The sequence below is a fragment of the Odontesthes bonariensis genome, chromosome 12 (genome assembly GCF_027942865.1).
Source record: "Odontesthes bonariensis isolate fOdoBon6 chromosome 12, fOdoBon6.hap1, whole genome shotgun sequence".
Classification (NCBI taxonomy): domain Eukaryota; kingdom Metazoa; phylum Chordata; class Actinopteri; order Atheriniformes; family Atherinopsidae; genus Odontesthes; species Odontesthes bonariensis.
This window is the reverse complement of record NC_134517.1, coordinates 22,273,318-22,299,682: the sequence shown is the minus strand read 5'-3', so window position 1 is coordinate 22,299,682 and position 26,365 is coordinate 22,273,318. Positions and strand designations below refer to the sequence as shown.

Below are 26,365 nucleotides of genomic sequence, written 5' to 3'. Positions count from 1 at the left end.
GGTTAAATGGCAGCCACAGGACCTCGACACCTTGCACCGCCATGAACTCCTCGGTATACTGAAGTCAAATGTGAGGCCATCTATCTCACAGTTAAAGCATGGCTGAAATTGGATCATGCAAGAGGACAATGAACACAAGCAAAGCAGCAAATCTACATGGCTGAAAGAGCAAAGAATGAAGATGTTGCGATAGCCCTCACAAAGACCCGACCTGAACCTGATCGAAATGCTGCGGTTGGAACTTAAGAGAGGTGTGCATAAACAAGTGTTTGTGGAACTCAATTAACTGAAGTGATTCTGTAAAGAAAGCTGGGTCAGCAACCCTCCACAAGGATTTGAGAGTCATGTAACATCATTCAGAAAATGATAACTTCTAAAGGTGTCTCTATAAGCTACTGAATCCTGGGGTGTACTTAGTTTTTCACATATGCTACTCCATTGTTACTTGTTTTTTGTTGAATAAATAATGTCATTGCTGTTGTCCATCTGAGGTAGTATTTGCCTCATCTGATACGGGTCAGATTATCTCTTTATGTTTGTATGAAACCTTAGAACTGAAAGAAGATCCGGATACCAGGAGGCCATGGCGTGAAATATACAGCTCGCTTTGATGGAACAACTCCGACATCTTACTTTACACACTTGCCAATGGTGCAATGTGCATCACCATTTCGACAATTTCTGAATTGTTTATCCTTGAGTTAGTCTATGATTATGAACCTTCAGGCGCTGCCGAAAAAAAATACACACTTTAAATAATTTACCAATGAATCAACTAAAAGTGGAAATATGTCTGCACACTTCAAGCATTCTTACATTCTCTTCAATCAAATATAATATCGGTCGAGTCGAGCACTTCAGGACAGTCTTATGTTCGTTCAAATGTTGAATCTGCGGCGTAAACATGATGACTGGAAACACTTTGCACAAGTTGTCTAATAATTCTCCCACAGCGTCAATCTACCTTGCTACTACAGTTTTTGTCGTAGTGCAGCCCTCACTTTCTCCACTTGCGTGGATTGGTGAAGAATTTATCGGATTAAAATCTGATTGGTTGACTCTTCCTCGCCAAGTACGACGTCAGACTCGTTGCGTCAACGTTATGTTTCTCTCCCCTCGACTCGATCAGCAGTGCTTTGGGATGCTGAAGCAAAGCAGAAGCGTTGTCACCGGTGCCACGGGTGTGAGTGGGATGGCGACATGGAGTGAGGTATGTGCAACGATGATGGTTATTCTCTTTTCCATCCGACATGACGACTGCAGTGCAGGCTGAACTTCTTTTGTCCTGCGGAATGCAGCTTGTGGGGATGGCTCTACTTTTCTTTTTTTTCTTTTTTTAATTTCTGCAGTGTGGGAGATTCGTCCATTCTGACGTGACGTGTCCTTGCTGGTTTGTGTGCGCTCATCCGAAGGATTGCTCGGGTGTCCCCTCCATTGTGGAGCTTTGATTTCTGCTTAAGTGCATTAGGGTTGCACCCATCTAGGTCTACAGAATGCGAGTACTTAGGCGCAGTCCCCGCTGAGCGCACAGGGATCTGCGTCCTGTTTGGCAGAGCTGTAACCTCTGCACTCTCCCTTAGAAATACGTAGATGGTCCAGCTGGGCGATGATGATGGGAGGTGCGCGGGGTTGAATACCAAACTTTGAACAGTTGAGGCTATTTATACATTTTGATGCCATGTTTTCCTTTTTCTTTTGAACAGAATGAATTAATTAGCCTAACCGTTAGTTACACTCTTGAACTGATTTGTGAAAGACAAAGCCATTCTAGTTGACAACATGCAGGTGGTGTTCACGCACTGGCATGTAAATACTGTAAACACTATTACTCTCAATACTTGTGACTTTAATCATCTTCTATAAAAGTTATTAGAGGACTATTTTATATTTTTGATATAATATTTGCTAAACATTGTTACACGGTTTATCGATATGATTCCAGCCATTATTAAATCAAATCTAAATGTAATTGTATTACTTGTGCAAATACTTAGATGAAAGCTCTAAAAGTTTAAAACAAAGAATTGAAAAGCTTTTCTGGACAGCTTTTTAGATCATTCAATGTCTGGATGCAGATCCAATCCTGTCTCTCATTCAGCCACATCACATTTTGTCTTGTTTTTTTCTTCTTGTTTTTTTTTTTTTTTACATGTCTGTCCATTCATGTTGGTAGCATCCTTTGCCAGAGTGTCTGTGCGTCTAGAAGCATCTTCTCACTGCTGAGCTTTACGCCACTCATAATTACATGTGTGTGCCTGTGTGTGCTTACTGTGACTACGATCACTAATCACCTTTCTGCAAGATATAGTGCAGGGTGTTTAAAGCCTTAATCCCTGTTTTAAAGCACTGTATCTTTGCTTAGTCAGTGTTGCTTCCCCTGTTGCACTGGGCTTACGAGCGGCATTAATTGAGAGGTTGCCAGTGTATTTAATCATTTTACATTTTTTCTTTCAACTGTAGTTGTGTAAATGTGTACATCAGTTTTCTTTTTTTTAAATCCTATATGTAAAACACATTTGAATAGTAGATTAGCCAGTTTGGCTTGCATATTTGTGTAAACTGTTCTATTCTTAGCACGATGGTACACAGTATATTCTGTCCATGGAGGGCAATGATATCAACTCTATGAGGTTGAAACAACAGTGCAGTGTTGACCTGTTCAAAACAGCCTGGACAGGTCTGGGTCTCTCAAGTGCACAGCCTTTTTTTTTTTTCCTCATTTGATTTCTGCCAGCTCCTTCTCTTTAAAAAAATATTTTTACCAAGATATGCAAAACATCTCCCGACCTATTTGGGAATGGCTGAAGGCTACTCTGTAACAACACACTGAATTTCCATTGTTCAGTTGTACAACAAATAATCACTGTGCTGCTCCATCAGTGGCAGCTCAATTTTATATAACACAACACAAATTATTGAAACTAAATTATTTTTATCTGTTTTCATGAATCCATAATAAAACAGCTCTGAAACACTTTGAAATAAGAATGCAATTTTATTCTGATCCAACTTATTTGGATACTTATAGTTACAGTTTCGAATCTGCCAGTACAGAGGGTACTGACCCAATACTTTGGCTTCTGTCGAGACAAGATGAATTGTTGAGTTCAGCTCCTCAGAATCTGACAGCTCTGTTGAAATATCATGTAAATATAGAATATTTTCAGTGTGAAAACTCTGAAGAACTGCTCTTCAAAGTAATAATTAGCATGTTATCTCTCAGGCGTCATCATGATACTGACTGTTGTGCTACTGGGAAATGTTTCTGCCTTGCTACTCCTTTGTTTAAGTTAAAAGTTTATTTACTAGACCCAAGGCGTGAATAGGAGTTTTTATGGTTGTTTGTCTCTGTGTTGACATTGACCCTGTGATGGACTGGTGACCTGTTCAGGGTGTGCTTTATCTCTCAACTGATGGCAGTATTGACATTGTGTTGATTATGCAGAAAGTATAAAAATTAGAAAAGCTCTTCGCATTTTGTAAAATTTTCAGGTAAACTGGATAGACAACCCTCTTTTCCCCTTTGTAATGGTTACATCTTGCTCACATCTGGTCGGTCCTCTTTTTGTATGAAGGTCCATCTTGAATTCTTTCTAGCATAGTGGATAAGTTATAATAAAAAACACCATTTCACTGTTTATCCAGCGTGTTAAAAAGTGATGCTAAAGGATAATTCCTCCGATATTTTATTGATTTGTGGCACCAGGGTTCCAGACGAAATAGCTGCTTACTGAGTTTTTACTGTTGCTTTTCTAGCATAGGTAAAATACCCCAAAACTAAAAGAAAGATAGATGAAACTGTGCTCATCAACCAACCTTGTGGAACAGTGTAAAGGCCTGGCAGGCAAGAAGTATATGTACTTGATTTGGTTTCTTACTGGATGTTAATTAAAATCTTTATCGCAAACGTTTTGCGCCTAACATTGAGAAGCTTTCCCTCCTTGGAAAACAACCAAACACCCACCTTCCAATTCCTATTCCTTTTTAGTTGAATAAACAGCTGATGTGTCTCAAAAATACACTACACTGTCTAAATGAATTGGATTTGAACCATAACTGTGAAATAATGACATATTACACAATGTGCGAGTCAATTCTGATAGAAACATTTCTGTGATCTTTTCACAGATTACCCTTTTTTGCACACAGATGGAACTAACTGCTTTATTTGGATTTGATTTACACCATAATGTCCTCTTGGCCAGTGACTGGTTGCCTTTCTTCACTGTGTTTGCACAGCCATTTGCATTTCAGAATGTTGTCAGTGTGTGTCTGCATCCAAGCATGTTCCCATCTTTTGTCATTCTGATCGTCTTATACACCTACTGTAATTACTTTCTGTTTCACTTTGGAGCAGCCATTAGTGACTCTTCTCATTGATGAGACTTTTCTCACTTATGAGAATGAATTAATACATTACAACTTGGAGAGCAGTTCTGTATAATTTCTGTTGATTACATTTTCCCTTTAATGGCCCTTGCTCTCTGCTATGATTGCTTGTAGTCCTGCTGAAAAATGTTTGCAGGATAATAGACACTGCATGTTTGTCTCCTGCTTTTTAATGAATCTCATCAATTTTGAATTAGTTTGACATCAGAATTGAATCTGAATACAATCTTAAGTTATTGTATTCTAAAATAAGTTAGTGAAATTTTGGCTTGTCTACTGACATTTGTAATGTGTTCAACCAATATTTGCAGTATGATTGTGTATAGTATTTCTATGTTTGTCATTTTCCATCAGTATTCTATCTATTTCATGGGTAGAAATCACTTTAGAAATGTGTTGTACTGGGCAGTATTGAGAAAAAAAAAATCTAGTCTATGACTGGGAGCGAGCTACCTTATTAGAGGAATGAGTTTGAAATGGGGCCCCTTGTAGTGTGATTTGATTTCCCCTGTGACAAAAAGACCAAAGCATTTTTATTGCTGTGACAAAAAGGCCCACGGATGAGTTCTTCAAAGGCCATGACCTTCAAGTGACAAAGAAGAAAAGTTTAAAAAACAGCTTTGGCAGCTCTTTAATAGCTCTGTGTTGTGCCATAGAGGCTTATCCTGTTTTGATAGTGGCCATGCAGTAAGAAACTAGAAACAGTCTACCATAACTGAGCTCTCTTGTAATCCTTTAACATCTGTGCACTCCGCCTGGGACAGTCCGCCTGGGACAGTCCGCCTCAGCCAGACGAGCAACTTAATAGTCTTTAACAGTCTCTGAAATCTATGCAAATCTGATTTTATTTCCCCTCATGCTTCCACAGGTCTGAATTCCTTAAAAAAAAATAGCTCATACGACTTCAGGAAACAAAATTGTTTGTGGTTGGGGGAAAGAAAGGAGTCCATGCAAAATCTAAGCCAAAATAGTTAACCTTTGTGAGCAACCTGCCATCCTTAGCGATCTGTGATTATTGAATGAACAATGGGATGTATTCTGAATTCTCTTTTTCCAGGGCCCTCAAACAGGCCCCAAAATTAGATTATAAAATGTTGATTATACTTTAACACACTGAAATAAATTTTCTCACTCTTTTAAAAAGTAATGAGCTTTTTTTATGCTATATTCAAACCACAAGATAATGTGTTTTTGCTTGTAAATCAAATATTATTCACTGACCTTTGTGGGTCATTGTCTAAACTGTAGTTACAATTAAAAGTGTTTGACTCTTTCCTCAATCAAGATTGCCTGCGGTAGGAATTAATGTTTCACATGTCTCCAGTCCTCCTGCATTCAGATTAGCTTTAGAGAAGCCATCTGTCAAGGGTTTACAGCTAAACTGTGAAAATCACAAGTGCTTCAACTGTCTATGTGCCAGCCATCAAATTGTTATCATAGGATTTTAACTTGATTGATTGACAGTTCATATCAAGCACACTGCACAATTCGTGATTGGTCAATTACAAGACAAAGTAATAGAGTCTAATGGATCACACAGACAGACTAAAATGAACAAAAGCACAAGGTTGACAGCAAAGTAAATGGTCTTAGAAAAGCAGTCATGTTGTAGTTCACTGGCAGATAATGCAAAAAAATAAATATATCAATTTTTGGAGACCCTTAAAGGTGGGGTAGGGGATCTTTTTCTGGAACATTTTTTTACATATTGCTTGAAATACTCTTCACACCCCCATTGCAACCAGTTAATTAAAAGTTTTGACACAAATATGAAAAGTTTTAGTGGCCTCTAGAACGTACAATCTAGGAAAAACAGTATCCAATCATTGTGAACGGACTGTTCATTCATTTATTTTTGTCAAGTAATAATTCAATGCCATTTTATCTGAAAGCCAGACACAACAGCTAGTGTGTGCATTTACACAGCGACAAATGTAGTAGCATTAGGTTTGCTGAGTTTAGACCTACAAGTAAACAACATGGAATGATCTTGCCCTCCCTATATCACTAAATGATTATTTTTCAACGACTGTACAAGATGCATGAAGCCACGCTAACCGAGCCTGTAGCTGCCTGTAGCTGCCTGTAGCTGCCTGTAGCTGCCTGTAGCTGCCTGTAGCTGCCTGTAGCTGCCTGTAGCTGCCTCCTGTAGCTGCCTCCTGTAGCTGCCTGTAGCTGCCTGTAGCTGCCTGTAGCTGCCTGTAGCTGCCTCCTGTAGCTGCCTGTAGCTGCCTACTGTAGCTGCCGACTGGGCGCTCGCTCGTCAAGTCACGAGACAGAATCGAAACTTAAAAAGCTCCGAGTTGGCATGGATCCGCTACTTGCCCGTCTGACCGCTGAATCGCTGGCTCTGGGTGACTCAGCGGTCAGACGGGCAAGTAGCGGTGGTTCTGCCATCACGATATCTATTACAAACTATATTACAACTCTAGAAGCTAACCGCATTCAATTTAGCCGTCGACAGCTAATGGAGAGGGGGTGTGTCTCTCAGGCTACCTGGCTCGGCTCAGAGCCCTTTACGACCTGCCGTGAAGCAGTAGTTCTCGGCTCTCGTGTGTCGCGAGACTTCCAGAGCTAAACAAAGCACGCGGCGCCACAGGCAAAGTTGCAAGCGCTGTTTCGGGCTAGGGCCACCAGATGGAGATGGAAATGTCACCGTTTTCATCTGAATGGGTCAGCCAAGCAAACTGATGATTGCCAAGCAATTTTATGACCATGAAAAAGTTGCATAGCATGTCTTTAAAGAAAGTGAGCTGTGTCTGCATTGGGTGCTCAAAGAAGAGCTGCTAGATACAGCTTGAGGTAAGGAATCGTGTAAGGAATTAAGGAAACCCAGCCATTCTGTCAAGCACTCAAGCTCTAGCAAAGTTTATTTAGTATATTTAGCTTTTGTTACAAAGATGTATTTTCATGTTAATTCAGTACATCAGTTCTCCGGATGTTCCACAAAAAATGTGCTGATGGAGCCTAGCCAGTCTAATGAAGACCACTGCAATATACCAATATCAGCGCTAATTATCAGGGTTGCAAACTAGCAGATAATGTAATTGACTAAAACCAGTGATACAGCTTATCTGTTGTGATATGCCAGGCTGTATCCTGAAAGTGACTGTAATTCTCACATGTTAAAGCTGCCGTCGGCAGGTTTTCAAAATTGCGAGTCTAAAGTCGGAAAATTCGAACTGATACAACTTTCAGGTCCCTCCCCCAACCTCTAACAAGCTCCGAATCGCCCCCCAAACCCCTCCCCCTCTGTGGACGAGGTTGTGCACGTGAGTTCACACCAGTGTGAGCGCACACAAGCTGGGGCAGACTCACGCTCAGCAGCGTGTGCACAAGCTGTGATTGACAGGTAGGATTCCTCCACCCTAACGTGATTGGTTAAAAACAGCCGGGAGCGCTCGATTTTTGCAAGCATGATTACAGGCTTCAGAGGGAGCTACAGATTTCGTTATTTTTCCTAAACAGCCTATTTAATATTCTACTTCCAGAATCCCATGACAGTTCAAGCTAATATGACTAAAAAAAAGTTGCCGACCGCAGCTTTAAGCTGTTGAAAATATCTGTGCTGTACTTTTATCTCTGATCAAAAAAGTCTTTTTATTTGGCCTCATTAAACTCTTGATTTCCTGGAGATTGAATGTCACGTATTCCTGCACTCCTCCTACAGTATTAGTAACCTTATGACAGAAATCAATATCTATGTTTACATGCACAGCATTATTCTTACTAACGACCTTATTCTAGAGAAGACAACTCGATCTGTGACTGCAGTGGTTGCAGATTATGAATTTCTTTTGGGATACTCAATTCATATTATTATGTTTGCAACCATCCAAAGCCTTTGTTAAATCATATCCCTCAAAACACAGAGCTTTACTCAGGTTTCTCTCTCACATGCATCCTGTTTTGTTGCAAGATGACATAAAACTCTTGTTGAAGGCAACGCTGCAATGATGATCAATGAGTTGCTTCATTATGCAACTAAGATCTTCACTGTCCACATAGCTCAATTTGATTTTTGTGAGTATGGTGAGAGGGTATTAGAAAATGCTGTTTACGTGTGTATGACGTGGGATAGGCTCTAGACCCTCTCGACCCTGAATTGGATTAAGCAGGTGTAGAAAATGGATGGATGGATCAATAAAGTCTAATTGAATTGAATCTTACTAATGTGAGGGCTTGCAGTAACCCAAAATAAAGTCAAAGAAATATTCTCGCTCCACTAACACCCAAAACCTTCTCAGAGCTGCAACATTTAAGACGTGCCTTTTCTCTCTTTCTCTTTACTCCCTCTTGTACTTTGAAATGGAAACTTTGTATAAAAATGCAATTCCTGTCACGCAGGTCATTGTATCCGCACATTTTAGCCACTACATTTAAACGGTGCCTGTCAACTTTGTCCTCAGGGCATTTTTAAACACAGAGACAAATTATGCGCCAGAGCAAACCATGAGTAATATGATTAAATTCATCTAAAAAAATGTAGAAACCACAAGATTTCACAATAAATACGGCTAGATATGAAATTTAAATTAACGCCTGGAATCAGACTTATTTTTTAGAGAGATACAAAAGTACAATGTGTCTACCAATGACAAGATGAACCTGACCACAGTTCAGTATCACAGGGTGATAGTGTGACGCACCACCAAAGGGGAACAACAAGATCACATACTTTGACAGTGTCACAGTAGTTGTGACCATTCTAGAAAGTTTGGCTCACCTTTATGTCATTGTTCAAATCAGCGTAAGGTGTAAAGTGCTGCCTCTGTCTGGGCAAGTTGAAAATGTTCAACCTGAGTGAAATTGCCCAGACTGCACCCTTGGATGCCAGTGTAAAACTTTTTTTCAAATATCAGGCACTATAATGCAATTTCTGTGTGTGTTCCGGGAGGGCGTTCACTTGCATGGTTCCATCATACATACCAGCCAATTAATTCGGCCAGTCACAGGGAGCGAGTCGCACTCAAGGTCAATATGGCTAATGGTCTGAGCAATTCTATCGTATCTTTAAGGGATTTTCCTGTCAAACTAGCCAGGATAAATCTGAACATGAAATAAGTTTCTACCTAAAGCAGGAAATCATATAAATCACAGGATATTCACGAAGTTGGTATGAACAGAAAAGCTGGCTAGCGGGCTGTGTTCCACCCTGATGGTGGGATGGCAGACACCACCGCCTGGAAAACTACAGGAGTTATCCACATCCTCCATCTGTCTGAAGAGATGATGAAACACGATTTGTCCAAGATCCATATGGACAGTTGTTTGAAACTTTCAGTGTTTCGCTGGGTGAACATTGCCACCCAGTTGGATGAAATATACAGGCCAGCAGTTTGCCATCACAGTGATGAGTGGAACAAATACTGAGACATCCAGCACGCCTTAGCAACTGTGTTAAGTCTTTATAGTGTTTGAGTTAGGATTTGCGAGACAAAGTTGAAAGTGAGGGCTCTAGCTACCCTGGCATATTTCATGACTCGATCGACTCGTTAGCATGTTGGATGAGGTATTTGAGAAGCACCTGCAAACTGCTACTGTTTTCATGAGCACAAGCCTCAGCAGAGCATGTCATCGGCCATCAGGGTCATGTAATGGAACAGGTTAAGTCTGCTAAGTTTGTGGTCCAAGCTAACGAGACCACTGACATTTCAACACAGATCCAGATGGTGCTTGTGGTGAGATATTCTAACGTGCAGCGTGCTGTGCAAGAAAACGTTTTTTTAGCTTTCGCCTGTTGTGGATGCAACATCTAATTAGATTGCCAGTGTACTTTTGGAAAGACTTGGAAAGACTTTTTTCTCATGGTGACAAGGAGTAACTCACAGGGCAAGAATATGATGGAGCCACTGTGTAGAGAGCAGAGCAGGCTCATGTGCAGCAAAAGCTGCGTCAGCATTTAAGAAATGTCCGTTGTTGCATCGTACATCAGCTGAAACTGATTATGCAGCATGCTACTTCTTACATCCCAGCAATGAGTGTTTACTTTTCTGATCTGGGTGGCATTTTGACTTTTTTTACCCAGTCACCCAAATGCACCAGAATTTTTGACCACATTGTTGCACAAAGGTCATCAAGAGCTTCAACCACAAGATGAAACTTTAACAGCAGAACCATCAACACAGTGTATGAGAATCTAGATGATCTCATACAATGTTTTGAAACCATCAGGGCATCTGAATCTTTTGACAGCATTACACTGAGGGAGGTGTCTGGCTTTCTGAGAATGTTGCAGGACGATGACTTCCAGTTTTTTCATTTAAATCATGCCTCATATGCTCTAACAGCAGCTGCAGAAGAATTATACTGATGCATGCATCAAACATAACCTCCAGAGCTTCACAAGCTGTGTGCTGGCAGTAAGGTAAGATCAGATATTGTCCTTGTCATGATAAATTACAGTATATGTATGAAATAGAGCTATACAAGTGTTTGTAAGAAGCATTTTCCGAAGAGTTCTTCATTCTATCAGACTCTGATAATTTGATGCACTGATAGACATTGTTGGTCTGCCCTCAGGGATTCATCTCAACAGCAGCAGCAAGAAGCGACAGGAACCACCAGACCAAGGGGGCCTTGAGCAAAGACGAAAAGCAGAGGCTATGTAAAGAGGTCTGTGACTGACTCAAGCCAGAGAAAGGTTCTTCTTCACTGACTACCTTGAGTGAGTGCCACACTGCTACAAGTAGACACGTTTGAGCAGCGTTGTCATAGATTTCCCATCGAGGCGCTGAATTCCTCTGAGATGGCATATCCCATTCTGAACAAGGCAAAGCTCAAGATAGAATTATTTATTGTATATAAGAATCTTGAATTCAAGGGCTGCTGTGGTAAACCGTCACTGTGTTAGGTTCTAATAAGGAGGCTGTGGCTCTTTTGAACATCCTCATAAGCACTCCCATTGCCACAGCTGGAGCTTAGAGGGGCTTTCTCAACATTAAAGAGACTCAAGACGTTCCCGTCGAATACAATGGGCCGGGAACGTCTGAATGCACTGGCTATGCTTTCCATGGAGAGGGACATGCCTGACTTCAATGAGACGGTGACTGATCCGTGTGCTGCTTTGAAAGGGAGACAAGCAAAGTTTCAATACATTTTTATTGTGTTTATGTACACTGTTCTTCTTGCATATAATGTATATTATTTTGTGTACAATCAAGACCTGTAAATGCTGTTAATAAAATTCTTGTAATTAATTATATTTCCTCTCCTGTCTTTTTTAAGCATTTATCTCTCCATGTCTAAAGGAATTTGAAGGAAAACTGATTGTTATTCTAATTATAACCATGTTGATAACCAAAATAATCTTATTTATGACGCCATAGGGCATAGGATATATGGTTTAAGGAGCTAAAGGGAAATCAGACAGAGGAAAACTGGTAAGTGAGTCTATTGCTCAAGATTAAAAACCTTGGCTTGAAGAATATCGAAACCCAGGATCAAATGGAAGAGTCTGAGAGAGAGGGAGAGTATGGCTTTCTTTTACTGTTAGCTTAAGGCAACTCTTTGTAAACAAAATATATTTTCAAAACTAGAAATAGCATTGCAGCTGTTGTGGAACCTGATTGCCTGACCAGCCTATGGACAGAAAAAAAAAGCCATTTCAGCAGCAATGTGACTTACTGTCGGCAGCAAAAGAAAAAAAAACTTTGAATTAGAGGCATGTATCTAAGATCACTTGTGAAAATTAGTTTCAAAGCTGTTTGGCAGGGATGCAAAAAAAGTACAAAGATCTTTGTAAATTCCCAAATATTCTGGCAGAGATGGGTTAAATCCTTTTAGTTCTGTGTGGGGTGAAGCTTCAATGGAGCAAGACTGTGCATCCTGTGGGCCCCCAATCAAGATGGTTCATAGTTCAAACCCAAACTGAAACCTTTCTGTCTAGAGTTTTGTATTAAATGAGTGCGTTGATGCTTTTTGTCCAGTATGCCATTGAAAATGGCTATCAGTATGAGCATGCTTGATTTTCGGTCTCTCTTTGTTAATCTTGTAATGCGATAGCAACCTGTTTAGAGGGCCGTGTCTTGTCCCGTGACAGTTGGGATAGGCTCCAGCCACCATGAACCTAGACAGGATAAAGAGATACATAGTTAACAGATGGATGTATTTTAGTTTAGTGTTTTGTTTTGATCGGCTCTTGCTGCTGTGTGTTTCTGAGAATAAGGAGAAGTAGGGGTGAAAGGTTTGATTGACTATTGATTTCAATTAAACAGCATACATCATATGATGCTCCTGTGGACCTTTACACTGAGCTCAATCTGTTTGAAGGGAAAATTTTGCTCTATAGGAGATTACCTCAGTCACAGCACTCGGTATTGAACAGCTACTATGGAAATCAGTGGGCAGAAGGCAAGTAAAGATTTTATAGGGAACGTATTTGAGAGATGTAGTGATAGTAGCCCTAGAATAGCTGTATAATATACTGTTTTCGAGGTGCCACTATGGGCACATGTTTGCCTCGTTCATCTATGATCTCCATCGTCAGAGGTAATATCGTGAAATCCAAACTGTGTTAACCTGCCACAACTTCCTCATAGCCATGCTCTAATCCGTTAGGTTATGGAGTTAGACTGTGTGATACAATTCATCATACAATATCCTTTCTGTCACCTTGATGCGTTTTATAAGAAAATGAAAGTTCAGTGAAAGAAATGCACTGAAACTTAGTCCATCATTTAAATACATAAATATCGATTTCAAATTAAGTTAAAAGCAGCTGGTGACAGAATGTCTTCAAAGGTGACAATTGGATAAAGCTCATTACAGTGATTACTGATCTAGAATTGATTACTGTTCATTTTATGGTGTGATGCCATTTATCTTCATTTAAGGCTGATTTGTAATTGCACATTTAGACAGTTAGAAGTAGTGAAGCCGAAGTAAAGCTGGATAAACGTGGTTCTTCGAGCATAATGTTTTTTGTGTTTCAGGTAATCCTTACTTGGGAGCTTGCCCTCACTAATGGTGTCTGGCAGAGACAGGTTAAAAGACAAAGGTTAATCACTCTATAACTAAGTGCTCAAAGACCCAAATCCCTCCTGCAGCTTTTGTATTGTAGAAGAGTACCTGCAATTTCTTACTTTCCCCCGTAATTGCTTTGTTGAAAGGCAATGTTTCAGGACAGAGTACAGATAAGGGATATGATGTTTTGTTTGTAATGACCTCAGCTTTTCAGGCTTTTGCTGTCTGGAATGCAAAATCATTTCTAATATTCATTTTGTAATTTATCAAACAAGGGCTGTAAATATTGATACTAATTATAGACTGACTGATGTTCCTTTTTATTCTTCAGTCAATAATAAAGCTGCATTATACATCACAAATAATGACTTAAATCCTAATGAGATTTTTAAAAACGTGTTTGTTTTGCCAGAGAAAAGGAAAAAATAATCTACCTGTATTCTAATTTGTGAAATATAAACCGATTCTGAAAAGTGTCTTTTCAATTTGTAGATTTATCAGTCATTAATCAGCATACTGGTACAGTTATATTTGGAAATAAGCCTCCATCTTTTGCTTTCTCTTATATCTGAATATAAACCACATATACAAAGATCTGAGAGCAGCATTGGGAAAATGCCTTTGAGGTATAGCTGTATTTCATTTTTGGAACGAGGAGTGTCCGTTCTCAATTCTCCACTGGCCTCTATCCTATCTCCCAGTTTCATTGTGGTTGGCCTTGAAGAAGGCCAGAACACAAGCTTTGATCATTCTGTTTCAGCATCTTTTTAATATCTGTTTGTTTTGAAGCTAAGAAACACAGATTAAATAAAATATGAGGCACAATCAGACAGATTTTGATGCTGAAAAAGTGCCAGAAAAGGGTGTTGAATCTCTTTATACTTGCTATTTTCCACTTGCACACATAGATATTTCACACTAGATATGAAAAAAATGCACAATGTTACCTGAGAGTGTATTAAGATTTGACAAGATGGATGCTTTCATGAATATATTTTCTGCTGCCTCTTGCATATTTTCTACTCTGTAAAGTGCTTCATTGCTGAGTAACAGTTAAACCACCAAGACATTATTACAGACAGTAACTATGATTAATCTACTTCTGCAATTATTCTGCAGTTCAATTTCACTCACAACTGACTGCCGGTGCCAGTTATTCAAGTTCAAGTCTTTTATTGTCAGATGCACAGAACAACAGAGTCGGACTGAAATTCTTAGGACAGGACACCGTACAGCAACTACCATAACAAGACATAACATGCCGTAACATGACATCTGCATAATGAGAGTTTTCTGGATGATACATGTTACAGACATCATGAACATATAAAAACTGGTTAATGATCGACACGGTGACACAGAGGCAAAACTCAAATAACAGTAAAAGTATGTAAGTGAAGTTGGTCGATGTCAGATTGGATCTGCTGTGTTGTCTGACCCCACCTACCCTAAACCTAATCCACCTATTTAAGAATTGTAAAGACAGATTTCAGTTCTAAATAGGTCAGCAAACACATGACTATGATAAAAGTTAAGGATGGTGTGAAGTAGATGGGGGCAGCAGTTTTTGGTTAAGAATGAATCAGCAGAGAGATTCCTCTTGGCAGGTATGATTAAACTAGACAAAGCCCTGAGGGACTGGGCCTGGACGAATTGGGGCTTTCTTTTGAACACATAGACCCTTTTGTGGAAACTTGACCTATCAAAATAAATGGTCATCCTTCATTGGAGGATTGTTCTTTAGTTTTATGGGTTTTGGCTGTAGCAGATGGGAGGGTGAGTTGGAAAGGATTTACGTAACAACACAGGAATTTATGGACTAAGTGTGATATTTCGCTCACAATTCCCTAAAGTAAAGGAAGTTGTGTCTACACAAATGAGGCAAGTCAGTTTGCTGACAAGAAACAATGCAAGGAATAATTTCAGTAGCAGGAAAACCATTGTGGGTGACTTGAATTAGCTTGGCTGTAGAGGAGTTTTCTTACAGAATCTTATATAGTTACATCTCAAAGTAAACTACTGACAAAAATTACAATGGGTTCATTGAAAAATAACAATAATCTTGTTCAATCATTGACATACATAACTAACTGGGAAACAAACTGTCCAGTCGGTCGTAAATTACCCTATTTAAATTAGCAGTAATGATCAGTCCTTGGTTTACATTAACACCAGCTCTGATAAAGCAGTGATGCAGGTTCCTGCTCATAAATAACCAGGATCGATCTCCATTTAGAAAAAAAACAAATCACACATACATATAAGAGCAGAGAGAATATAGTAAACACTAGTTCTGAGGAGAGACTTTGCAGTAGAAGTGATATCTACACCTTTTCAATGCGTTTTAGACCAGATTCAAGCCAGTGCCTGAGAAACATCGACTGAACCGACCCTAAAGGTATGAATAGGGCTGTGAACCTACAGAGACTCAATCAGTTTGCACATGTGGATGTGGAAACCAATTTCCCTGCCTGAGAGTTGAGGGCCGAGTTTAGTAGATAGCGCATCCAGTTCTGTAAAGCACCTTATGTTCCTTGCAAAGCTGAAGCCCATTGGAAAAAACAGCTCCCGAACAGCAGTTTACAACAAATGGACAAAATCCTAAAGTAATTTAGAAATACAAGAGTCCATATAATGAAGTATACAAGAGGATAGAGAGCCTTGTCATTGTCATTGACTGTATTGAGAAAAGATCCAGACTCTGACCTCAGCTTGAACGTGGAAATAAGCAATGTAATTTGCTGCACACAGCACACAGTCTAGTTTTCGCTTTTCCCAGAGGGACATCCATCATTGTTTTGATGTAAATAGAGTACAACACATCTAGCTGTTACATTAACACATTTTCCTTTTTTTTTTTTTTCAACCAATTAATAATGGAAGTGAGAAGCAAATTCTGAAGATTCATATTATTGAATAATTTCAGGAATTATTCCTATATAATTTAGAATGTCAGCTAAATATTATATGATAGTGCACGCATTTTGTTTTAGACCTTTGAACGGCTCCACTCCGGCTCGTTTATTTCCAACCACCTCTGTACAAGAAACGAGAGAAGGACCACCTATTAGCTGAGGCCTTTTTTTTTTTTTTTACTCTCCCCAATCCCAATCCTTACTTTTAACTACTTTTTGAAGTGGCTGTCAGTATATACTCTGGAATTTAGAATATGCTTGTTTCTTACAATGATATGTAGCCTTATATTTGGTATATATATGTTTTCATTTATACTCATGTATATCCTGTGTAGACCTCTGTATGCTATGTTCAATGTAAATTTATCTTTTTAATTGCACCACAAGGAATGAATATTGTCTTTAGAAGAAAACCAATTCGTATAAAACCTAATGATAAGCAGTCATTCAAGAAGTAAATATTAGACTTAGAGTAGATTTTATTTGTCATTCAGCATTGGCGTCTGTATACCATACAACAGAATGAAATTACATTTAAGTGGCTCCAGAGTACAATAAAAATGACGCTTTAATTCTGAGGTTTTATGCATCTGGAAACAGTCAAATCTTCTGGGCAATTCCAGGTCTAAAAATATCAAATGTAACCTAGGAGAACTAAGAGGTGAAATATCCCACATATTCATATAACAAAAACTAAGCAAAATGCAGACACAGTCTGTGAAAAAATAAGTACACCCCATGATTTAACAGCTTTGTTGAAGCTTTCTACTGGAAGCTCCTCTGAACAAATCATAACTCTTCAATGTTTTGCTGTCATGAACTTTAGCATTCGAGCTGAATGTCTGAGATGTAGCACTGTTTTTTGTTTTTTTTCTGCTGTTTCTCTGAGAATTGCACAGTTTGACCTTGGAGTGAACTTGCTGGGATGTCCACTCCTGGGGAGATTGAAAAGTTTTCCACTTGCAAACAATTTTTCTCATTGTCGAATGATGGACTCCGAGTTGCTTAGAAATGTCACTATAGCTCTCCCCAGATTGATTGCTAATGTCTGTCCTCCTTGGCATTGTGTTAACACACACCCAAATTCTTCTGACAAATAAACTAACAAAATTCACATTGACACATATTTTATAGAGATGGTCACACCTGCTGATGATCTGAGTGCATGACCATATTATGCGCTTTATTCGTACGGAATCAGTAAGGCTGTACTTTTTATACCCGGCTTGTGCATTTTGGCTCAGTTTTTGTGAAATAAATAATGATAGGTTACATGTCACATCCAGGTTTAAATTTATTAGTCACATGTGTTTTTCTTGAGTAAAGTTTTCTTGTCCATCCATCATTACTCTTTGCTTTGTCAACCAGTTTGAAGCTAGATTTCCTTTCACAGGTGGAAAAGAAAAAGAAAAATGCACAGTGTTTCATAATTATCAGTTGAATTCATCCTCATAAATACACCATATGCCTGCTCTCTGAGTCACTAGAGAAACCTAAATTATCTGTGCTCAGTAGAAATATTTTTTTCCTGTTCCTGTGGGTAAGCTCAGATGTGCAGCCAAAGTAACAGATTTTTTTTTAAAATGGCTGCGTATTTTCAAGCACAAGGGGATGTTTCAGTTCTGCTTGTTGAACAACACAAAGCCATGTGTAGAAGCAGAGTGTGTTTTAAAGGAGTATAAAGTCATTTCATGTGGTTGTGCCTCACATGGTTGCAGTAAGATTCTAGGTCTTTATTCCTGCAGCACACATTGGCACAGAAGTGTATATGTTCTTTGGTCTTTTTTTATGCCACACAAACCAGCAGCATCGTCTTTTATTTCTGACAGAAAACCACATTTCTCTGAACCTGAAGTATTGGCATCTGATGAATGGTGGGCTGTTATGTTCTGCGTGTTATTCCTCTTGGCAATAGTTCCCTGCTGTGATGGATATACACTAGATTTTCTCCATTGAGTCAGTTACCCATCACATCTAGATTTTTAGATCCTTCATATTTTTTATCTGTCTATCTATTGATCTAACTTTCTGTAGATTATTTATATATATATATATATATATATATATATATACATATGTATGTGTGTGTATATAAAAAGAGGAAGATAAAGATGCGCTTCTAGAATGATGGGCCAATTTACCCCGATTAACTAACTTAAATTAAATCCAGTCCAATATCCCTGTTTGGTCGCGAGTATTTGATATTTTGAGGACTATTAAAGTTTAAAACTTCCAAACTGCCTGCAAACCCATTCGGACTGCCCAACAATAATATCACATTATTGATATTAGGGAGTTGAAATCTAAATGCTTATGATAATGGGTGGGCTGAGCGTAGTAGTTGCAAAGCAGAAGTAAATTTGTAGCCGTTTAAGCGAATGCTTGATTTGTGCTTCCTTATTTAGAGAGAAGAAGAACCTACAGTGTTTCCTGTGTAAGTGAGCAATACTGCTGTGAGCATATAACTGTGTGACGGTGTGTCTGCATTAGTCTGCAGTTAAACTCTCAAAGAGCTAGTTAGTGATGCTGTGCTTCATACAATTGCATCTAAAAACAGAAGTAGCTTATTGAATATTGAACCTCAAATATCCTTTCTAAGGTCCATTGGTATAATATAATATAATTGGTAGAAATTCAGTATATATTTTGTTGCTATGCTTTCTTCATTTGAAAAAAAACATCTATTCAACCATCTATTATAATGATCTAGCTATTTACAGAGGGTGGAGGTCCACTTGCTCGCATAGAGCCACGTTGTACCTTCAATAGCAGACAAACCAAACATTGGCTCTTGAGAGTCCTTAACTTCTTTTTTTTTTTTCTGTGGCTTCCATAATCTCTTATACACGCTTGAGATGGGAGGGTGAGGAAGTTGTTATTCAGTCGGTTATAATCTGCTTCTTTGCTGGAAGGTGTCACTACATTCCCCACTCTGCTCACTTAGCTGAAGGGCAAGCTTTAATTTGCCACTTTCTTTCAATCACAATTCCTTGTACATACACATAATTTGCCGATTTCTTTTTTATATTGCAGCGAGCTGAAGCTTGCATTCGGTATAAAGGCTATCAAGAAATTATGTCCTTTTGCACAATTTAATGTGAAAGTATTTTGGAGCAGCTGTTGGCTCTGCAAATTTACATTTATATTTTTTCTCTCTGATTCAGTGTCCTTGGTGCCTTTTACCACAGCCAGAAATGTGGCATTATGGTAATTTGCATTCTCTATTTGCACACCATTTAGCAGTCTGAGGCTCCAAGCCAAAATGGCTCGGTGGAAGCATGCATTATCACTGTGTATGCACTTTTGACTTAAAACTAGAGTTTCTACCATCCAGAGCCGGAGCAGAGGGTTTGCACATGTTGAATAGGAGTACAAAATCCATAAGATCCCGCGCTCTGACACTTTCAATGTAAGTTGAGAGTTTTTAGTGTCCAGTTGTGCCTTGATGTTTCAGGTGAAAGAACATAGAACCTTACAATGTCTGCCTCCACTCTTCATAATCTAAGGCTTCTGTGCCCACTGGTGTAACTACATCTTCTTCGGACTACGCAAGCTTTTTCTGTGACGGTATTGATGTATTTTACTGTGTGCATCCCAGAGAACTAAGATACTATTGATTTTCTTTGAATTATGTAGGTTGTTGTGTTTCTTGAAGATGGTGGAGGTGATATACTGACCATATAGCGGTTTAAAATCATATCTGTTACATGACAGCAAGTGTAATATTTTTACAGACTGTCATTGTGAATTAGTCTGAATAGTGGACATCAGTTATACTCTTGGCTCTGCGGGGGTGCCATGTGGACACATGGACAACTACTTGAAGAACATGTGTTTCTGGAGGCTGGAATTAGCCTCTCTGTCATGGTAGTTACAGCCATCTGCTTGTATAAAGAGAGGCATTAATAAAGAGCTCTTGAGAGCCATCATGACAAGGTCTCTGAGAGCCTCTTCATTTTTGCCTTGAACAAGTAAATGTGGAATGTTATGCGATTTAATTGCATTTATTACAAACTTTTGATTTTGTTTTGACAGTTCCATCATTGCAGTGCAAGGGAAAAAATTGTCCACCTTTCCATTCAAATACAGGTTCAGGATGAATCCAGTTATTTTTCAGATGTTCAGTTCATCTTTGTTGTTTTGAATACTAAGGCTCAATGTCAAATATGACGCACTACTTTGATATTTATATAAGATCACTTTCAATGTTCATCTGTACAATTTTAAACTATCATAACTAAGCTTGTGCACCCTGGAAAGATTTTCCTCCTAATAATACACCTGTCTTCTTTCAAACGCTTAAATGAATGTTTCATCTTGTCTTTTAGAGATTTTATCATTAAGCTTAAATTTCAGCATGCCACAGTATCTTGGTCTCTTTCACTTAATATAGCAACAGCACAGTGTTTGTCTCTCAAAGTCTTCTGTTTTCTTACAAAATTCTCTACTTGTCACCGGAGCCCTGGGGCTGATTGCCTGCTTCCAACTCTACTGGCTCGTTCAAGAGCTCTTTTGGCTCCGCTTACACAAACATACAGTCAAGTTCGTATTATGAAATACAGTGTTGAAATATGCAATAGAAATCCTAATGCAGGAAGGAAGAGGGTAACAAGGATGGCTGTATGTTTACTATCAACATTCCTAATTTTTTATACTTTATTTGATCATCAATGAAGTCAAAGGGTCTGAGCCCCTGCCAGAGTGACTCATGATGGTCAGCTTTAACTGTTTGCTTCACAGCTTTAATTTATATCATAAATAAAACACCACTATAGTGAAGAAAAAGAGTTTGAGGTTAGATAAAGCGAGCTGGAACTGGCCAAGGCGGGCTGATCCTTCAGCTCTGTGTGTTGACTCTGAACTCCCAACTTATTGAATGTGAATGCATATTTCATGACAGACCTTTGGGAGTGAAGGAGGGGAAGGGTTAGTGAATCGAAAAGCTTTTTTGAGGAGGACACATGCAGAGAGACACAGTAGTGTTATCCCAAAAGATACTTCTCTCTTGCATTTTGTATGCTGTATGATTACGTCTGTATGGGGGTGCATATGGCTATGGAAACCATTCTGTGTGACCTGTTTGTGCATGTGTGGGTGAGCAGAATGTCAGGAATTAGTTGGCTACCACATAGGCAACACACCACATCTGTGCAACAACATGCTTCATGGTGAATTGCATTGCCAGAAGGTTTAGTGATCCTTTCCACATTGTCTCATCGCTGTGGAAGATAATTGGAATCAGATGTAGGTGATGAGGAAGCTGAAGTCTGTTAGATAACGAGACAAATATGACAGACTCTCCTGCATCACAATTTCATAATTAATGCCAATGTTACGAGAAAGGTTGTGGTGACATCAAGGTCGTGCTCAAATATTTACATTAACTGTGACCAAGCGTTTTTGAAGCGGACAAGAGGTGAATCTTTAGAGTGCATTAATGGTGTGCAGAGATGAGCAACTCTGTGTAATGGAAGCTTAATTACTTCCGGTGACGTGCAGGTCCCACAGCTGCTTTCACTCCATCACTGGCATTATTGCCTGGCTATACAAACCACATATTTATAGAACTCTGTTTTTATGAAGATGAACAGATTTGATATGCCAGTTTAGTGATTATTTTTCTTTCTCTATTCCCTGTATGAGATCAGGACTTTAAACACTGTACAGTCTAGCAGACAATATCTATGCCTCTTATTTTATTGAACTGATGTTTCATATCAGGAAAAAAAAAATGAACAAACCATTATCGGTATTCCTTTGCCTGATCTTTAAATATATTTGTGTAATTCAAATGGATTGTCTTGGTTCATGCTCCATTTCAGGAGACATCTGTCTCGTTGAAGTTTGTTAGGAGGTCTGCCATATGACCGTTGGACTGGCGGGGGCTGCCATTTTACAGCCAAAAAGCATGTGGTCAATTTTGTCTCTTATGTTAAAATGGTCCAGTTCACATGGCAGTTCAGTGGTCACCTGGATAAATGACTCATCAACTCCGAATGTATTGTATGAATACCATACTGTGCATTCAGCTAGAAAACTGAAATCTCTTGACCTTCAAATGCATGATATAAAGCTATGCATTTAATGGTACATCTCTATACAGAGAGGTCATGTTTGCGATCTTTTTATTGATGACCCTAACCCAATATTTTTTTTATATTGTTATGAAAAGCCAAGATGTCTGCTTTAAAAAGGTTTGCTGTAATCAGCCATTTCACAGTCAATGGCTCATTCATGATAACTGATGAGAAACATTGAAACCGGTCTTTAGTCTTTATCGCCAGGTTTACAAAGCCAAAAGCCTCTCCTATGTCCAGCCACTTTTGAGAGAGACAGTTTTAGATGAATTTCTCATTGAGAAAATAATTGTAAATTATATATAACAGTTTAATAGCTGAATGGTAAAATAATACATAGAAAAAGAGGGAAGAATGTAAAGAATTCTGCCGCAGCGCATGTATTTTCCTCTTGATGTTTTCATTGCAAACACTTGCTTCTGCAGCTCCCTCCACCCCCTCATCCTACTCCTTATTTTTGGCATGTGTTGACTATGATTAAATATGGTCTTAAATGAGGGATTAAATCTCCCTCCAGAGCAGAAAGTTTTCTGATAAATTCAACTGTATATTCCTCATTATAAACTGTCACTTCTTAAGTGCACTCTTTCTTCCTTCTTTTGTTTGGTCACACGCTTTGCCATCATGATGAGTAATGAGCCGTGCTGCAGTTTGAGCAGGTACAGCAGTTTTGTATACTATGCTATGATATATGACTGTAACTTATCTTTTATCTTATACAGGTGGTTTAAATAAACAAATTTGCTATTTATTCATTCTACACAGTCCAGAGATTCAGACTGCACCTTGACACTACCTGCACCACATGGAACTCGCAAGGAAGTCTCCCTCACCTCTTATATGATTAATATTTAGATGTGGTATTAGGAGAGTTCCGTGTCTCAGTTTGTGTTGGACTTAAAAAGATTTCTTACGATGAGCGGAGCCACACCATTTGAATAATCGGCGCACTGATAGGTTATAAAGGTCAGGTATTATTATCTTCCTAACATTTCTCCTGTGATGAGGCCATCATTTATTACAGACTAACATAGAGAGTCACATACTTAAGTTTGATTTTGAGGGTGGAGTCATGGGAAGGTGAAACACTTTTTCATTAATTGTGCGACATTCTGCTCAGTATCTCTGTAGCAAATTATTCAGGGAGCATGCTTACTGCACTTTAATCCATCAACACACAAAACTTATTTTTTAGGAGTAGACAGGGTATGCACACAATTTGTCTTTGGGCTTTTTTACCTCCTCACACCCATATTTTACAGCAGGGAAACATTTCTAAAGGAAGTCGGTACTTATTATTAATGTCTGCTCGAGACTATATCTGTTGTGCACCGGTTATAGACTCTTTCAAAACAATGGTACCACTCTAGGAGCAAAATTATTTCAGCTCCTTAGAATCCTTAGAGTATTCATTAACTACCTCTAGCATGTTTGAAACTGCATGAAAAAATCAATTTAAAATCAAAATCAACACAATGCTAATCAAAAGAAGAAAAATGAGTTCAGCAGCTCTAACTAATTCACTATAGCAAAGGCAATATTGAATGAAGGCAGCAATATTATGCAGAAATTAGCGGCCATTCAAGGAGGCCAGAATCAGCACCGCAAAACAGTCAGTAATACTGGCACCATCATTAAAGAGCTTTGTGTTTGTGTTGATAGCTCACAAATCAAGACAACACTTTTGCTAACAAACTATCTTTCAATTTGGTGACCCTGAGTGAGTCACAGGTTGTTGGCAGGAAACACATTTTGCTTCAGGCTTAATTTGCCTATTTGAGACTAGCAGCTGAAATCACAGAAGGATATCACCAAATATCAGCAGCAGGGAAACCACAACAAAGATTTACTGCTGTTTCATAAAACCAACCTAAGGTGAATCATTACCAGCAGTTAGAAACATGAAGTGTCTGGTAGGACTGACTCACTCCGCTCACTATGCTATTAAAAAATTACATTTATAGTTATAAAATGTGACAGAGAGAGACAAATGTTTTTTATTATGCATTTACTTTTTCTACCATCATTTCTTTTCTTTTTTTTGCGACTTTGAAAGATACAATTCTCCAAACCTTTTGTTCAGTGTTTTGATCCCAAACATTCAGTGACAGCCACCATAGAAGTGACCTCTAATACATCTTTCTCCCATCTAGCCCTCATTATTCCTGCCGTGGCTGCTGCATCCTGTTTCATCTAGTTCTGAAATGTAAAAGGAAACTCAATCGACATTCCGAAGCCTGAACCCCTGCTGTGTTATGTCTGCAAGTCAAGATGCTTGGAGCTAAGTGTAAATCAGAGCAATAAGAGAAGTGCTGTCTCTGTTGTTTGATGTCTTTTCTAAATGTTAAAATCAGGTTGTGAAGGAGACAACTGATATTTCATCCTTTCTGGAGTGCAACCCCACATTAAATCATCTTTACTTTTTCATGCAGTTAAGCTTTGACATCTCCTTTTTGCGCCTAATCAATCCCCTGTCTCCTTTGCTAAAGATTTTGTCCTAAAAGATAGCCAAAATAGCCTGTTATATGGCTTCATGCAGGAAGAAGATGCGCTTTGCACTTACATCATAAGGAGTAAGCTCATGAAGCCCCTGGGAGTCTCCCACATCAAAGCTTTCTTTATTTACCTAATCATCATAACTGTTTTTCATTTGAGTCACTACTCTTCCTTACACTGCTCACTACTTCTGTATGCGGAAAAACACCTTCAAATAGGTCAGCAGAGAGGCCAATCAGCTGCAGCACCATCTGTCCCTCTAATGACTACCTGGCTGCTCTGTGATGTGACATGGTTGGCTGGAGAGGCTCTATAGCAAACATTCTCTCATTAAGTCTCTGCGTTTCCACTGACTCTGTGCAACTGATGACATCTGATAAGGTCTATCTCTTTTTAACACACAAAAATTCTACCTCGGTTCATACTCCTTTTGCGCTCCTTCATCAATAAAGAAAAAGGGAGTTAGTGATTATTTCAGGCTGCACTGGAAAATAATGATGGTATCATTTGTGAATTTATCATTGTCTGGAAATATTTTGACATGGTAGTAATGATCCATTTCAGCATTTTAGAAATTATGTTCTTCGGCTGAGTGACTCAACTTTTTCTGTAGCTTAAACTGGGACAAAAGAAGAAATAAATTACACCTTACACTTTTCTTCAGTCTTTAGATTGTAGGCTGTTGAAGCTGAGGAGGCAAAGTTGTATGCAGAGTCTTGATCTTTTTCAGTGAGTTTCCCAATGATTGTTCAAGCTAATGATTATAATTAAATGCCAAAATACAAAGCAGAATACGATCAAGAACCTATGTTCCATTCAGATAAGTCAGTTTTATGATTTAGTGACAAAAACATAGCAAGTTTAACATAAGATAACAAGTTGTGGGTTTTGCTGCATGTTCTTCCTCTTTTGTTCTCTTTCCTCCACAGGGGGAAGTGCATTACATGGCTCATATTCAGATAATCTTGCAAGTAATTTGCCATTATGGCATCAAATGTATCTTATTTTATGTGCTGTTGATTTATCTCTCAAAGTGTGTAATGTTAAGTTTTCTTAAGTTAAGTTGTGGTGTTCCTCATGGATCACCTCTTTGACTGTTTTATATTTAATAATATAAAACTCTTTAGGGCCCTGATTCAAAATTTTCGTGTGTTCTTTAGCATTGCTTTGCTGATGATAAGTTGCAAAGTTAAACTTATCCATGAAACCAGGAGACAGGATGCCTCTCAGATGTAACTATTGTCCTTACATTAGACTCTTGGTCTCTCTAAAATTTCTTTATTTGAATTAAAGTAATATTTAAGTTCTAGTTTTTGTCCCAATCAAACCCTTATAAGAATATTGCTCCTGCTCCAAGGAGCTAGGATTCTTCATGTTTCAACGCTGCTGTCTCCCTATTGCTGTGGAGACAGTATTGAGGTCACAGTTTATAGATTAAGTCTCACAGCAGAGCTTTAACCCTTTCGTAATGGGCTGCTTTTCCAGAGAGGGAGATGATGATATCTTGGTGGCATGAACAGGAAG

General features: G+C 38.8%; 1 protein-coding gene across 1 annotated transcript in view; it reads left to right on the top strand.

The window, feature by feature from the left end:
* Positions 1-1,123: 1,123 nt before the first annotated feature.
* The window catches only part of b3galt1b (UDP-Gal:betaGlcNAc beta 1,3-galactosyltransferase, polypeptide 1b), a 41,938-nt gene continuing 16,696 nt past the window's right edge, over positions 1,124-26,365 (top strand). Inside the window, exon 1 of the mRNA XM_075478716.1 lies at positions 1,124-1,210. The gene's annotated coding sequence lies outside the window, so the exon portion shown is untranslated. The remainder of the gene's footprint in view (positions 1,211-26,365) is intronic.